Here is a 16,804-nt window from a genome sequence, read left to right as displayed (position 1 = left end):
TTAACGAAGTAATTTTTAGATGTCCCCAAACATTTTTTCACAATATCAAGACAAGTTTTACTTGATTTCACTAATGCAAACCAGCAGAAAATGTTTTAAAAGCCTGAAATTCTAGGAATGATTATTTTACAGTTGTTTCTTGTTTTAATAGTTGAAAAATGGGAAAATAGTTGAGAATTGTTTTCGTGATTTGCATAAAACTGTGTTGTTGAGCTTTCTTGTAAACTAATACCTTCTAACATATATTTGATAGTTTTTCAGTAATTCATAAGGTAGGAGGGTAAGGTTTCTTTTGGCGTTTCGTGTATATTTCTCGTACAAAAACGTCAAAATAATGGCATGCTATGTTGTAAATTATATTTTAGATCAATACAACAACGTATGGTATGGATTTACAACTTCTTTAATATTTACAACACGACTTTTCTAGGTCAATACTCAGCGAGATGACACGGATAAAGTTATTGTATTACAAAAGTTTTACCCTGACTCGTCTATCCTTGTAGTTTTCTTCGTGCATGTTATTCCGCTGACATTCAAAGGAAGAAAGTCACTGCATGTCACCTTGAATGGGAACAAAATGCCACTCGAATGAAGACATCGTAATATGCAGAAAATATCTAATGCTACAAAAGGAAATTGATGAAAAAGTAAATTGACTTTCAAAACGAAAAGACGTTATGTTTACACGTAAATATATATAATAAATCTATATTATATAGGTTGAGCAGTATTGGATACAAATAGGCAGATAGATATTGGGGCCAGAACAGATCGCAGTATTGCTGAAAGTACACAAGTTGATGCCACCATGACCGATACCCAAAACTTTCATATGAACTTTTACTATCTATGGTTTGACATTTTTGCAAACAAATCTTTTCTTGAAGCATATCAGAGCACACAACTGCCAAAGATTTTCTTGTTTCATGCCATAGACCGCCACTCACAAAGACGTCTTCCGACAAATACTTAAGGTTATTTGTGACTGTAACCTTGAAGTCAATATTTATCGAATGAAAAGGAATTTGTCCTCAGAACCGATCCATAAAGTAAAGGTCACAATTATATTTCCAAATAGCTGCGGTCGTGTTTTGATTCTCTTAAATCCTATGCAAAAACAGAAGCAACTCTCTACAAATCCAGAACATCAGTGGTATTCTCGATGTGGCACTGTGTTCCATCGTCTCACGTGAGACTCATGCCACGCTAAGAACATTCTGTATAAAGAAATGTCCCCTGAAACTCTTAAACATGATTCAACAACATCGCGAAGAGGAAGCCAACCTTTGAAGTGAAGAAAGTTGATAGATTCCCTGATCAGATTTTTTTAACACAGCTGACACCAACAGAGTTTAACTTCCCCCAATGTCAACATCACCATAAAGTTTTGGGCGCACATCGGGACAAACACATGTCAGTGAATGGTGCCTGTACTAGGACAGCCGCTGATTACAAGTACTAATGCCCTGCCAGACGTCCATGGTGTTGCTCGCGCAACATCTGTCACGATGTCCATCACGTCTCGTTAAACCATCTATGTAGAAATGGTTCAGGTCGTGGATATCTGTGCCTGTCAGTGCAATGTGAGGAATCAGTGCAATGTGAGGAATAAAGGGCAGGTACATTCTGGACTTATCGATTCTTGTAGTTTGAATAATGTGTCATTGCGACCCGACGTTGTTAAACGATCCTCAAACCACCATTAACACTAATAATTGCCTGCATTATAATTGGCATTCCATCTTAAACAGCAAGTAATATTAATATAAGGGTAAAATTATATTCTCTCCACAATAAACGTCTTTCATTTCAAAGAGCATCCTACGTAAATAAGGTTACAACATCATAGGCCTCGGGGAAGTTATCAAAAATATTTATGGTAGACGTAGATGATAGTTCTAAATTTGACGCAACAATTTCCGATGTAATTTCCGTTTTTTTACCTTCCAAATGTTTTGATCAGGTTAACAATTGACATGCCTTTGCATGTTTGTGACGGCTTTCACCGGTTTGGAGGATATGCTTTCAGCGTCTTTGCAAGTTTATATTCGAAAATTACCTTCGGCTCCAAAATGGCCCTTACCCAGCCTCATCTTTTCTCATGCTATTCCTTTATATTGCAGTTGCAAGATGCAAATGTATTAGGTAGAAACGGAAGATCTAACCCTGTAACTAATTATGCATCTGTAGCACATGAACGGTCAAAGTCACGAGTGAGTCAAATATCGACACTAGAAGCACTGGACACTCAACAGTACTCTCAGAAAAAACGTGAAGAAAACGATCCAAGTGCTTCAATTCTCTACGCTAAACTGGTAGTTGTTTGTGATACAAGTAGTCCCAAACACTACACAAGCATTACCTCGGAAGAGCCACGGGCGGTCAAATTTATGACGTTTCATCAACATGTTGTACCATTAGGTTTCGTTATTTGGTGAATATTTTTCGGGCGTCCACAATGCATTATCATCATCTCCCCAACACAACATGGTGTCTGATGTAATTCCTTACTTTGTATTCTACAGGTGGTATATTTACCCGTGTAAAGGTGAAGACATGAATCGCCTTTGCGCTGATGGGTACCACTGGTAGACTGCCGATTTTTGCCGATGATGTAATTTTAGTGTCAGATACTATCGTCGGTCTACAAAACCAACTGAATATTTTGGAACGTTATACAAATGAATGGAAATTATTTGTTAATTTTGAAAAAACAAACATAGTTATCTTTAGAAGAGGTGGGCCTGTCGCCTCTAAAGAAAAATAGTTCTTGAGTGGCAAAAATGTATCTATTGTTAATCAGTATACCTACCTCGGGCTATTGTTTTCCCATACCATGAACTTTAAAAAGAGTGTTATAGACCTGACATCACGTGCTAAGAAGGCTCTTATTAACGTTATGTCCGTTTCCCAGAATTTTGGAATTTTAACCCCGAAAAATATATTTTAAATTGTTTGATGCACAAATCCAACCGATTATGCTTTATGGGTCTGAAATTTGGGGATATCAACGTCATGAATGTCTAGAGAAACTACACCTTTTAGCATGTAAAAGGTTTTTAAATGTAGCGCAAGCAGCACCAACTTGTATGGTTTATGGAGAATGTGGTAGATATCCGATATATATAAATTCACAAATCAGATGTTTAAAATATTGGTTAAAGATCCTTGGAATGCACGAACAAAGAATCCCCAAACTAGCTTATAACATGCTTGTACATTTAGATGATAGGGTAAGACAACATGGGCGTCTCATATTAGAACTCTTTTATTTTCACATGGCTTTGGATTTGTGTGGCTAAATCAAACAGTTGGTAATATCAATCTATTTCTTAAGCAATTTCGAGAACAATCTGTTAACATGTATTATCAAGAATGGCATTCCTGTCTAGACAATAGTTCAAGATACCAGTTGTACAGATCACATAAGAGCTTAATTCAACCAGAACTATATCTATCTGTATTGACATCTAGAAATATCAGACGCACACTTGTCAATTTTCGATTGGGCTTGTTAGACTTATCAGTAAATAAGGGCAGACGATTTTCAATAGAGAGACGTTTAAGGATATGTCCATTATGTAACTCGGCTATAGAAGATGAAATTCACTTCGCTTTTGTATGCCCACATTATGCTGATTTAAGAAAAAAATATATCCCAAATAATTACCTGTTAAAATATCCTAAATCTGCTTTTGCTTCCATTCTATCTTCCAAAAATGAAAATGTAATACGTAATCTTGCGCTTTATGTAAAACATGCTGTTTTCCTTAGAAGCAATATCTTATCTGAACTGTAATTTCTTTGTAAAATGTCTGTAACATGTGCTGTATATGTACTTGTATTACTTGTATATGGGCCGGAGGCCTTAAGTACAATAAATATCTTTGACTTGACTTTGACTGTGTTCACCTTTTCGCGAACATCCTTTCCCATCAGTAATTAATGGTGATAATCCATGTTTTAAACTGCTATATGAAACTTTGCCATGGCATATATACATATGATTGAATTTGACAAAGATCGAAGGGCTGTTAATGGAACGATTTCAATGTCATTCAGAAAGCAAATAATCAACTGAGGTACTTTATTACCTAGCAAATATCATCAAGGGTAACTTACCTTTACCTATCTCTTGAAAATGTCTGGAGGCAATACCCAAGGCAATATGTTTACCGCAGATTCAGTGTCAACATTTACTCAATTAACAATCAATCGAGCCGAAGTCTTCCCTGTGAAGGTGAGGGAGAAAGCAGACATGCCAGTCTCCCTACAGATGCAGTGATTTCAGGTCTGCAAAGATTTATGTTTTCAAACATAATTCTACTACATGTATGCATGTTTCAGCCAAGATGTATGTGCTGTATTTGACGAATTGGCACCTTGAGAGTCATTGGCAACAACTGAATCTAGGAATGAATATCTCGCGTTGCCGGAAGGCAAAACGTTCTTTGTCTCAATAGTTAGCTCAAAACTGTGACGTACTTCTTGTGTCATCAGATTTTTGCTCGATGTAAGAGTGCTTCAAGTGACTAGGTAAAATGACGCACAGAAAAAAGTGGAAAGCAAAACGTGTCACACACATGATGCAACGAATGCAAAAATTAAGGTAGCATAAACCAATGAAGACATGCATAAACGAGTCAAGCATAAATTGCAGAATAAGTGACATCACAGATGTCCACATCGGGAAGAGCAAGGTGTCAAGATACTTTTTGTAGCATTATTAGGTAAATAGCCAAAGGCAAGCTAGAGTATAATGGCACTTAATACGATTTAGTCTGACAGGTTTTTTATTATTTTTCATTTCATTACTTCTAAGTGAAATATGTCACCATTTCGTGATGTATCATAAGAATCTTGTTGAGAACTTGACCCCTAGATGCGTTGCTGACAAGCAAACATATCCTTGTGTATATAATATCAAATTATCGAAATGTGCTTTACGGAACGTTATGCAAGCACTTTGTCCAACAAATGTCCATCAAAAACATGTAGCGTATTTTCTTTCAGCGTTGACATAGTCAAAATAAGATCATTCGTAATCGACTGACCGGACTGCACAAGCATTGTTACTATTACATTTCGCCTCTTTGTCAGTCAACGTATGGGCATGTAAGTCTAATCATGGTACTTGTCATGGTCATCTCCGCTGATTGATCTGATGAGAGATGGCCACTGACCACCAGAGGTAAACTGCTCACAGTCTGAAATTCAATCTCTCAAGTACCTCCGTCACATGAAACTCAATTCGTGGTAACCAAACAACCCATCTACTTCAGAGATCGTAGCCTGATGGAGTAGGGTATATATCATGTTACTGAATATGTTCATTGACCACTAGCCTTCCAGTCATTTGTTTTTTTCTTTGTTTTTATGACATGAGAGAAAGAGGGAGGGAGAGAAAGAGAAAGGCTTACTAACCGTTGATAATGTTAAATTACAGTGACCTTGACCTTACCTTACAACATGTGATTCGGTTAGGCACATAAGTTGTCGCCGTTTTCAAGAGAGATGATTATCAATACCCAAAATACAATCACATCTGATTTGTTATGAAACGGTTTTGATTGTATGTCAAATTTATATACCTATTTCACCTGACTGATCAAATTACTTTGGGTGTCAGTGTCAACTTACTGAGTTGATCGTTGCTTGTACAGTCTGAAGGGATTGCTAATGTACAAACTCCGATATTGATATTGTTGGAATCGCATCGCAAGATTGTTTGTGAAAATGGTGATATATATTATTACGAATGACAACTGTGTGGTATGAATTGTAGTTATTAAATACAATTACGACATTGCAAGTGCGCATGCTATTTATAACCTAAATAGAGTCACATTTTCCTATTATTCTGTTCCATTATATTCCTCTTGTTTAGTTTCCAAATTTATCAAAGTTCTATATTCATTTTAGAATGTACTTTAAGATTTATAATTAGTGCACAGATTCAAGAATTCATTGAATATGTTACAGGGAATGTATCAGATATTATGAATAATCCCCAAAATGTTCAGGTGTTAAACATATTCAGTGATTAATCAATACATTTCAAGAAATAATCCCGGAAAGTGCTTCATTTATGCTTATTGGAAGAATTATATCTCAAGTTGCAATAAACTAGTGCATAGGAATTTATTAGACAAGATTAATTAGACAAATGCTAACATTTTCAGAAGAGGACTCAAATGGCCCATAATTAGTTTATCTTCCTGTAATGCGCAAGTTATTAAACGTGTTTGATACATCCAATGCTCTCTAACCCTTTGTAACAGATTACAATATCCAAACATTATGATGCATAATTTTTATGCTTTTACTGTTTTTCGCCTGTATATATCGGTTTTTATTATCTTGTTCAAGGTGTTACATAAACACTGGAACTCTTGTAACACAGAATGTGAATAAGATTTTTATAAAGAAATGACCAAATTCTTCTTGAAAACATGTTAAGTTATGTTTTGTCGATTTCTTTTACCCCCAACTTGTTTTCATGGGGGAAACATCATTGAACGAAAATTCATTAAACTATCCAGAGATGTAACTGGGTTTTTAGCTGAATTAAGATAATTCTGCTAGATATCACTACAGAATGAAATTACTTCTGACAGTTATTTCTGCAGCGAAAACAACTCTACCAGTAATTTCTGCAGGAAAATAAATCTGACAGAAATGTCTCTGCAGTAATGCATTTTCAGAGCTTGTTTGTGAGCTTATGAACATGTGATTAATTGTTTGGTTTCATTTCCTCGAGATCTTTCCAGCAATATAAAATGCCTTTGTGGCCTTCTGTGTTTCAAGTTAGGACTTGCTGGCCATTCCTTTGTATTATGTCGGCAATGTATTTATCCGATTATATTACGGAAACGACACTGTCCAGATTAGGGAGATTGTCATTTTAAGTGCATGAAATATGTATTGAATAAATATTGGTTAGGTACATTTTAAGCTATATTGCAAACTATTTTTTATATATAACCTAGCATGCATTTTGCACAGATGTAACATAGTGTGACATTTCTCGCCCTTCCTATATAAAGAAATATGTAGGGCATATCAATAGAACTGTCGCATTAGTAAAGACAAAAACATCTAAGAAATGTTGCATTACCTATTTATTTGACATCACCACAGAAAATATGTTATGTTCATTCCATTCCAATGTTGACCAGACGTGCACTGTTTACCAGGCATCACAGAAGCAAAATACAGACTGTATGTAAACATTGCAGAAGATTTTATCTAAATACATGTCTACGTGGATTTTGAACGTTCCCTTTGAATTTTCTCATATACATTACAGGAATTAGATTTCAAAGGCTTGATGATATGATCAATGGCATACAGATACCCCATCCTGTTTCACATAATGGGAGTATATAATGAGTATATGAATTGATACAAACGATTCCGTATTTGTAACACGTCTTTAATGTTTACTTTCTTCAACATCAATGATTTCCCTGCACCCAGTCATTAAACATCACGTGGTATCAAAAAAACAAAGGACACAAGGAATACGATAGGTAAACATAAGTAGACAATATCCGTGACTAATATGACTGTCCAGCTCGGATAGTTCACAATATGTCATCGTGTCTTGATGTTCTGAATCGATACTTACACTGTTTACCACGTTTATGAACTACCGAATTATTCCATGAATCCTCTTTGAATCTTTGTATATGTATGCAATTAGTAAGTTATTTTCAATGACTTTTTATGGATGTCTCTTTATGTGTATGTTATTATATAGAAACGTCATCTGATGATGCAATGCAACAGAGACGTTTATCTCATGTGCTTGTGTATTGTTTCCTCAGACCACACTCCTAATTAACCAGTGGCGAAGGATGATTTTCTCATCTCAGGCGGGGCAAATTGCAATGCCCCTTTGCAAATAAGACACTGCAAGGTGTACATGCTATTTTATAGCTAAATAGAGTCACATTTGTTTTGGTTATAATTCTATTCCATAATATATATTCCTCTCATTTTTTTTCCAAATTATCATTTATTTTCCCTTGGGCGGTAGGTAAATCTCATGGGTTCCATTCCCAGATCACCCCGAATATCCAAATGTAACGTCAGAGAGCAGCATCGAGTTGAATTCTAGGCGCAAAAATTAGCATTATATCAGAACCATTCCTGTGCTCGCGGGTATCACCAAGGTGGTAAACGTCTGAGAACTGGGAATTCCATCTGATTCTCTTCGGGTTTTCCCACTTTAAGCTGATCCCCGTTCAGAGCAGCGTTAAACCCAGTCTGCTCAAAGTCTAGAAGCAAAATTGGCTGTAGTAAGACGTCGACACCAACTTCAGTATTAAAAAACTGGTCCCAAAATAGAAACATGTGGTCGGATTTGCCACTTGGGATCAATTTCCCTGACGTCAAAGAAAAGTTGTAAATGTTGTAAGTTGTACCATTACACTGTGGACTAAATTGTATTAACAGTAGGCTGTCGCGGTTTCTATTTTGTATTTTGTACATTCATTTCTTAGTCAGGTTTAATATACACCATCTACATGAAAAAAATATTGCCCTTCGACAGCATGTTTGAGGTCAGAAGCGACTATGGGATCAGGGGGTTAGGCTCGTCATGTCATCGTATTCCTATTCTACTACTTACAGACCCTCTTCACACATATCGAATATTGTTGAGCGGATTGGTATACAACAACACCAAAACTTGAATTATCGCTTTGGTTCTTGTGAAAATCCAACATAATTTTCTCAACTCTTTTTTCCCTTAACCAAAGACCACTGCGAACTACAACCATAGACAACTTACAGCATTCAAGCATCCTAAATCCAATTTCATTTTACCAGAGGGGAAGATTTATTTTCCAATTTCCATATAATTCAGAAAGGAAAATAACTCAGCGAGTTATTAATTTAGCTGGAAAATATCATTCAGCGTGACCAACCTTTACCTACCTCTTGAAAACGTCTGGAGGCAATAACCTAACCAAATTATTTGCCGCAAATTAAGTGTCAATGTTTACTCAATAAAACATCACTGCAAGGAAAGTGGGTCCGCGGGAGAAAAACACTCGCACTTCTCTCCTTGTCGGACTCCCCTGAGCTGTAAGTGTTGTTAGTTCTTCTGCAGAGTAATTGCTAGAAAGTGTCATAGGCTTAAATGTATTTATGTTTAAAGCGAAGATTCGTTCCAAAACGTTTGTATTTCACAGAATGTTATCCAGAGTAACATTAAAATGTGTCCTTAGTGAATTTAAGGATTGATTTTCTCTGGAGTCTAATTTGCATCCATATCCCGAGACTTGCTGTGCTGTAAATTGTGTTTTTCACACATTTAATCATGTAATCAAGACAATCACGTGCGAGTAAGTATTATTTCTTCATTCCTGTATAACAAGCCATGGTCGACCTAGTCTGTGTCTTTTTCGTATCATCATTTCATTTACCCTTGAAGATCAGGAACTCATTTCATTGCATTTTCGCCCAGTTCTCATAAAATCTCAGTGACAGAACGATGAAGACGATTATTACAGAAAACGGGAACGCTATTGGTCTAAGCTAAGCGTTCAATGAAATAGCAGTCGCAATGAAATTCAATGAAAATCAATTATTTGTTTTTTGGAACAACATGTTATGTTTCATTGTCTCGATTAATAATGAGTGAGTGAGTGAGTATGGTTTTACGCTGCTTTTAGCAATATTCCAGCAATATACAAGAAATGGGCTTCACACATTGTACCCAGGTGGGGAATCGAACCCGGGGATTTGGCGTGACGAGTGAACGCTTTAACCACTAGGCTACCCCACTGCCCCGTCTCGATTAATAGAAGCCATTAATAACCATTTCGAAAATTTAAACTGTTCTAACTATGGCATGAGCATCAGTTGAAGCATCACTATCAAATGTTCGAGAAACTTTATACATATACTGTCCTATTGATGGCACGGGCATAAACACACGAACGTGCTCTTAAAAACCCATAGAAACATACATATGGAAAGTCAAATTGGGGATTACATTGGATCGTTCATGTGTCTAAACTGGAAAGTATCTCCTTACGTTTTTCAAGCTTAACTCACGTCGTGAAAGTTGTAGGCACAATCAAACACCATTTGACCGGGAGATGAATTTCTCTGGGTTCAATCTATAATATTGTTGAAACACCACGGTTCCAACTGCTGATCTATTATGTCAAGGGAAAATATTGGAACGTACAACCAGTCCCTGTTGTCTAATGGGAAGTTTCTTGAAACTCTTAATCTATACAAATATATATCAGAAAACAAAACGAATAGGGGAGTTTCACGGATATTTCTTATTGTTGGAACAAGTAGGTATATCAGTAGAAGGGGATTGTATATATTAGCATTTCCTAAACAATATCCGATCACTGAAAGTTCATGTTCCACTGTATAAACATCGGATCAGAAGATAGAAGAGGAAGTTTCGTGCCAATTGTTGTGGGTTCCCCAAGGAGTTGAGATTGATAATACGATGTGCCGTTTGAGTTTGGCATCCAATGATCCAGGGAAAATCAAAGCGCCTTTGAGCAGCTGAGCTGGATATTGGCGCTATACAAATGTTAGCATAATAATGGTTATAAATAATTGGGATGTCTTCTTGTCTACATATCTTCAGTACCTTTTCACCCAGCTGTTATCTGTGAGGAAGTCCAACATTTCCCAAATTGATTTTCGTGGCGGAGCACATCCACTACATTACAAATTCACTATTTATATCAATCTATGCACAACTCAAGACTCAAAACTTCGACGCTAGAATTACAGAAAATATGTTGCTAACGCACTTTATGAAGGAAGAATTTTACAATGTGTCAGGTTCAACGTGTAGTTGTATCGGTTGTGATAGATACCAGCTAGTCTGTTGCCTCAGTACGTTGTCGGAATTGCCATTCATTCCGTCATTATATTAACGTTTACATAGGTGCAATAAGCAACAGCACATATTTCGTGGTATATATGAACCACGAACCCAATTTAATATTGCAAGAGGATGATTTGGGTAACTCTATTTTCTCAATGACTTGGGGCTATAACGCAGGTTGTTTAGTGCCGATGTATAGAGAAAAAAGTCGTTTTCAAAATATTTCTTCGTAAAAATTTGCTTTCGAAGTAGTATCATCAAAAGCTTCAAAGATAACCTAGTGATACATGACTTTGTTGATTATATGATTGTTGAGGTCCATTTCCATTATCTGTTCAGTGTGTACTATTTCACCTTATCACGCTAATCGCAGTTGCCCATAAACAAGCGAGTCTGATCCAAACACATCAGGTTCATCAAGGCAAGAGATTGACAAATCATGCCTGTCCACTGAAACGGATTTCAAAGGCTTTAGTGCCAACAAATCTGTAAAAACTATATGAACTCATCAGTGGCAATCAGTGATAACACCACGTGTTTGCGAAATGCGAAATGCGAATCCAAACAAACAACCATTCACTCATCCGCGGTATTTTTCAGTTGCCAGTGGCATTTCCCTGTACATCCGTGTTCATAAGCCTCACACGATACGTCAAAGTAACTGCATGCTTTGTGGTACAGTATATTTTGGATGTATTTATGTATTTTGCAATCCACTATGGCTGGACAAGTTAGGCCAATACTAAAGGGGATGACACATATGAAGTATTTCTGAAGTGTTACCTTCTGTCCTTTTGGGTTCAATTTATTTTGGGGGCGGTGGGGTAGCCTAGTAGTTAAAGCGTTCGCTCCTCACGCCGAAGGCCCGGGTTCGATTTCCCACATGGATACAATTTGTGAAGCCCATTTCGGGTGTCCCCGCAGTGATATTGTTGGAATATTGCTAAAAACGGTGTAAAACCATACTCAGTCAGTCCTATTATTTTTCCATTTCAAAACCAATCGCATTTTCGCTGAAAGTACATCAGTTGATGCCATCTTGACCAATACCAACAACTTTCATGTGAACTTTTACAATCTATGGTTTGACATTTTTGCAAACAAATCTTTTCTAAGGAAACATACCAGAGCACACAACTGCCAAAGATTTTCTGGTTTCCTGCCACTCACCTAAACGTCTTGCAACAATTACTTAAGGTTATTTGTGACTGTAACCTTGAAGTCAATATTTATCGAATAAAAAGGAATCTGTCCTCAGAACCGATACATAAAGTAAAGGTCACAATCCTTTTTCCAAAGAGCTGCGGTCGTGTTTTGATTTTCTTTAATCCTATACAAATGCAAGCTTGTATTACAGGACCAAATCCAGAACACCAGAGGTATTCTTGATGTGGCACTGTGTTCCATCGTCTAACGTGAAACTCATGCCATGTTTAAGACCATTCTGAATAAAGAAATGTCCCCTGAAACTCTTAAAAATGATTCAACAACATCGAGTTGAGGAAGTAAGGATTTTTTTAACACAGCTGACACCAACAGAGTTTGACTGCCCCCAATGACAACATCAACATAAAACTTCGAGCACACATCGGGACAAACACATGTCAGTGAATAGTACCTTTACTGGACAGCCGCTGATTACAAGTACTAATGCCCTGCCAGACGTCCATGTTGTTGCTCGCCCAACATCTGTCACGATGTCCATCACTTCTCGTTAAACCATCTATTCAGAAATGGTTCAGGTCGTGGAGATATGCCTGTCAGTGCAATGTGAGGACTGAAGGGCAGGCACACTGCTTCCGTAAGGTCAACCATTTGTCTGAGCATTGAACAAATAGAGCCTTCTTTAGAAACACATATCAAAGGACTGTTGGGTCATAAAGCATAGTAATCAGTTAAGACGAAAATCAAATGCCTGTTCTCATTGACTTAGACTAGTAAAGACTCTGTTTGGATCTGGACATGAAAACATGGCCACCACAATGAGCACACCATAATGTAGACTTGAGAAATCTCACTCAATTAATTTATTACCATTTTGTCCAATATGTTTTCTGGATGGATGATGGAAGCGACGTAACCTTTGCCACTTCCATAAGAAATTTCTGCTTAAAGAAGAGTCGATTGTACAATTCTGACTATGTCATGAGCTTGTATTTGTTGCAGCAGTATTACAGTTGTGTGTGAACAATCGAATCTGAACCAGACAATAGAGTGATTGCCACGGTGCGCTACGATGACAGAGCACGTGTTGATAACAATGATAATAATAATATGTGCTTTTATACCGCGCTCTATTTCATACAAAAGTGTATGTTCAACCCGCTACATAAAAAATGGGATGTGATACAACACATAAAACAGTTGTACATAAAATGGTTGGAACCTTTCAGGATATGTTTGTTAGACACTGTAGTAGTTTCTGAAGAAGAGTGTTTTCAAGGCACATTTGAAGGAATCAAGGGATGTTGTTTATGAACCACTGTCAAATAGTGATTATACCAGCTGTCCTGTGACTGTGAGAAAGTGAGCGTATCCTGCACCACCGGCACCCGTCTTAACAATAATTATCTAAAGTCTAGTTAATTTTTCACCATAAATAATTTGGGAACGTGTGGTACAAGTAAAAAAAGGGAACAACATCGTCCATCATGTTTGTGACTGGTGCATCATGTCCTCCACATGTCTACTATTAATCTTTTTGAAAGCTATACTGAGGCCTTGAAAAGTTGTAACTTTGATCGGAGAACTTCTGAGCAAGAGTGGTATGACGCGCTTTGAAATCTTCGTTATAATAGCATGTCTTCTGGTCTTCTCTCCATATGCTTTTCAGAAATTCTGTATAAATGTTTTAAATATGACATCTAAATGACAATTCTATGTTTATGTACATCTACATGTATGTATGAACACAGAATATTCAACATCGACGAACCCTATTCCGTGTCACCTCACCATATCATTCTCAGATGGGTCAGGCATTAAAACCACGTGAGACTAAACAGACAATCACCATTTTGATAACTGTATCCACACCATTACTAGAATGCATGGTACACGTTTTATTTACTAAAGTATCTAATTGAATCAGAGGGATAATTATGCCCTGTCCCACCAGTAGAAACAGGTGTCTTATGCCATATGAAACATCAATAAATGTCAGTCTCGAAAAGTCATAATTTGAAAAGTTCATAGTTTATCCATTGATAGTATATGCGTGACTGACATCATGTACACCCCAGCCGTGGTGATGGCCTCTCATACTTCCAAGGCAAAATGATTGACCTTTCAGCTCTCCAAAGAAAGGTTACCTGCATCACTTTTTGAAAGAAGCTGACATTCCCTGACAAAACTGACAGTCTGTTAAAAGCGTAGCTCACTCGATGGAGAATCGCAAGTATGCTCAGTCCCTAATACCTTTCCTCTTAAGTCAGTGTGCCACTGGTAAATTTGAATACATCCACATTACCAGTACGTGTTATTGTCATTATTTATTCGTACAATTTAAATGCTTTTGGTAGAAATATCCTATAACTGATACTTGTACATCTGAATGTGTTTTAAATGTTGAATTACGATATCGGGCATTTAGACATGCATATCTGCATACATGTTGTGAAGTGGCTCGAACAATTTATATTATTTCTTAACGTGTGGTTACGAAGTGTAGGTAATATATACTTCAAACATCATGATTATCTTCTGAAAGTACTTAGAACGTTTTCGTATGCAAAACGAACTTTCTTCAAAACAAATTTGTCTGTTTGTCTGCCTGCCTATGACGAACATCTTGCAGTAATCAATCAACCGCCTTAACAATACTGATATACGACCCACATATATACGTTTAACCAGTTTCAAGATACGTTGACATGTGATGCCCTCACTGTCCCTTTAGCCGTTTAACTGTTATGGCATTTGAGACAGCTCTTCCTGAACTTGATAGTTGTAGGGTTACCTTGGCCTTCACGCAAGACGATAGAACCGGTTAGACTGACGGTCAACAGTATAATTAACTGCACTGTAAATATAAATGTCACATTTTAACACACTGGCTGTTGACATAACTTCTGCATCTGTTGCCCACACTCCATCTCGTGAAATTCTCGAATCTGTGATGTACCCATTGACATTTTGGTTCAGGAAATCTTTTAGTTCATCATTAATGTCATTGTTCATATGCTGAACCACTCGATCTCGATAGTGCTGTGACTGTCTCGGATCCTGTCAGGCTGTAACTGATGCAGCGGAAGTAGCAGTTGCTGTCGCCTTTGGTTCTGTATGCAGCTGTCCGGGTGCTGTCAAGTTGGATGATCTTCCGTAATAAATGTAGAGCCCTACTACTCACACTATCACCAGCCCCTACTTCACACCATCCCTTTCACACCGGTTATCTCCCATTAAGGTTAGACAGCCAGTTGTTAGACAGTGGAGTAGGGTATTAGCTCATAGACAACACCCACCTCCAAAAATGGGTACAACCCTAATTAGCTTGATGAGTAGAGTGTGCCCGTAGTTAATCTGTTCATGTTGTTGTTGAGTTTCTATTACAATGTAATGTGTTTGTAGCATGTGTTTCTTTTTAATCTTTTCTCATTTCACATTTGATTGGTTTCACACTTGTCAAAAATGTTTTGTTTAATTTTTTTAACTTATATGTTTTCTCTCTAAAAGTCAAACTAATTTGTGTCACAACAAGAAGGTAGGTATGAAATAATTCCATTGACAAACACGTTGATGATCTCCATAGACCATCAAATCTCCCAAAACAATAATAGAATAATTCCACTTTTACCATCTTAAAATTGTTTTAAATCTGTATATATGTTTTTTAACTTTTCAAATCAGTTTTCTCTCAAATTTTCTATTTTTGGTTCCACTCTCATTTCTTAATAAGTGTAATTCGTCACGAATACCTTAGTTAAAGCAGATAAAGCAGATAACTAACTACTTACTAACCTTGATGATATATCAGCATGGCTGGGTTACGCAAAGTCGAAAATAACACATCGCAGAGAGGCACTAAACAAATGCTTCATACATTTTGTATTATGCAGTAATGTAAATAAAATGCACCTACAAATTCCTTTAAATCCTTTCGATTCCCTACATGGATGAACCTACTTCCTTTGTCCCCCATCGTGACATTGCTGAAATATTGATAAAAGCGACTTAAATCCATACTCACACACTTACTCTTGTTGAATCAATATATCCAAAATAAGAAAAGGGTTAATTTTAAAGCATAATGGGGTACATTATGCTTTCAAATGATGTATTTTTCTACATGTACACATGAACATATTACTTAATAATTTCTTATTCCGGAATTCCATCAGGAACTGTAGTGATCGAATAAACCCACATTTCTGAAATGCTAAGCATTTCTCACCTTAAAGTAAGGATTGATGCATCCTACAAACCAATATTTCTCCAAAATACACTTAAAAAATCATTTCTTTCAAAATATTCAAAAAGTTTGTCATGTCGATTTATCAGTTATCATTGACTAATTATGTTTACATTCTTTTCAGTTTAGCGAGCAGTTTGTAATGTTGATACCGCTCTTGTGTGGACCAGATCTGCTTTGTCAGTCAGAAAACATCTCTTGCTAAAAACACATATTAACATTGAAAAACTCTTCTTGATCATGGATGAAAGGGATGTTGCTTTCAATGTCTCTCGTAAGCTTACTGAAAAGCGTCGTATTATATTACACTATTTAGTCATTACAGGCTTTTATCATATGATCAATAGCATTGTTTTCAGCCAGCCACCTTATGTTTTACTTTAATGTACAAACATAGAAAGTATATAACGTGAATGTCTATTGATTTGGTACAACAGAAGAAAAGAACTTTATATCTTTAAGATGTAGGAGATTTTGTCATCAACGTCTTGGTTAACACAGAACATCTGTTATCTTGT

Source organism: Haliotis rubra, unplaced genomic scaffold, assembly GCF_003918875.1.
Source record: "Haliotis rubra isolate DU_JTF1 unplaced genomic scaffold, ASM391887v1 Scf155, whole genome shotgun sequence".
Lineage (NCBI taxonomy): Eukaryota > Metazoa > Mollusca > Gastropoda > Lepetellida > Haliotidae > Haliotis > Haliotis rubra.
This window is presented reverse-complemented; position numbering follows the sequence as displayed.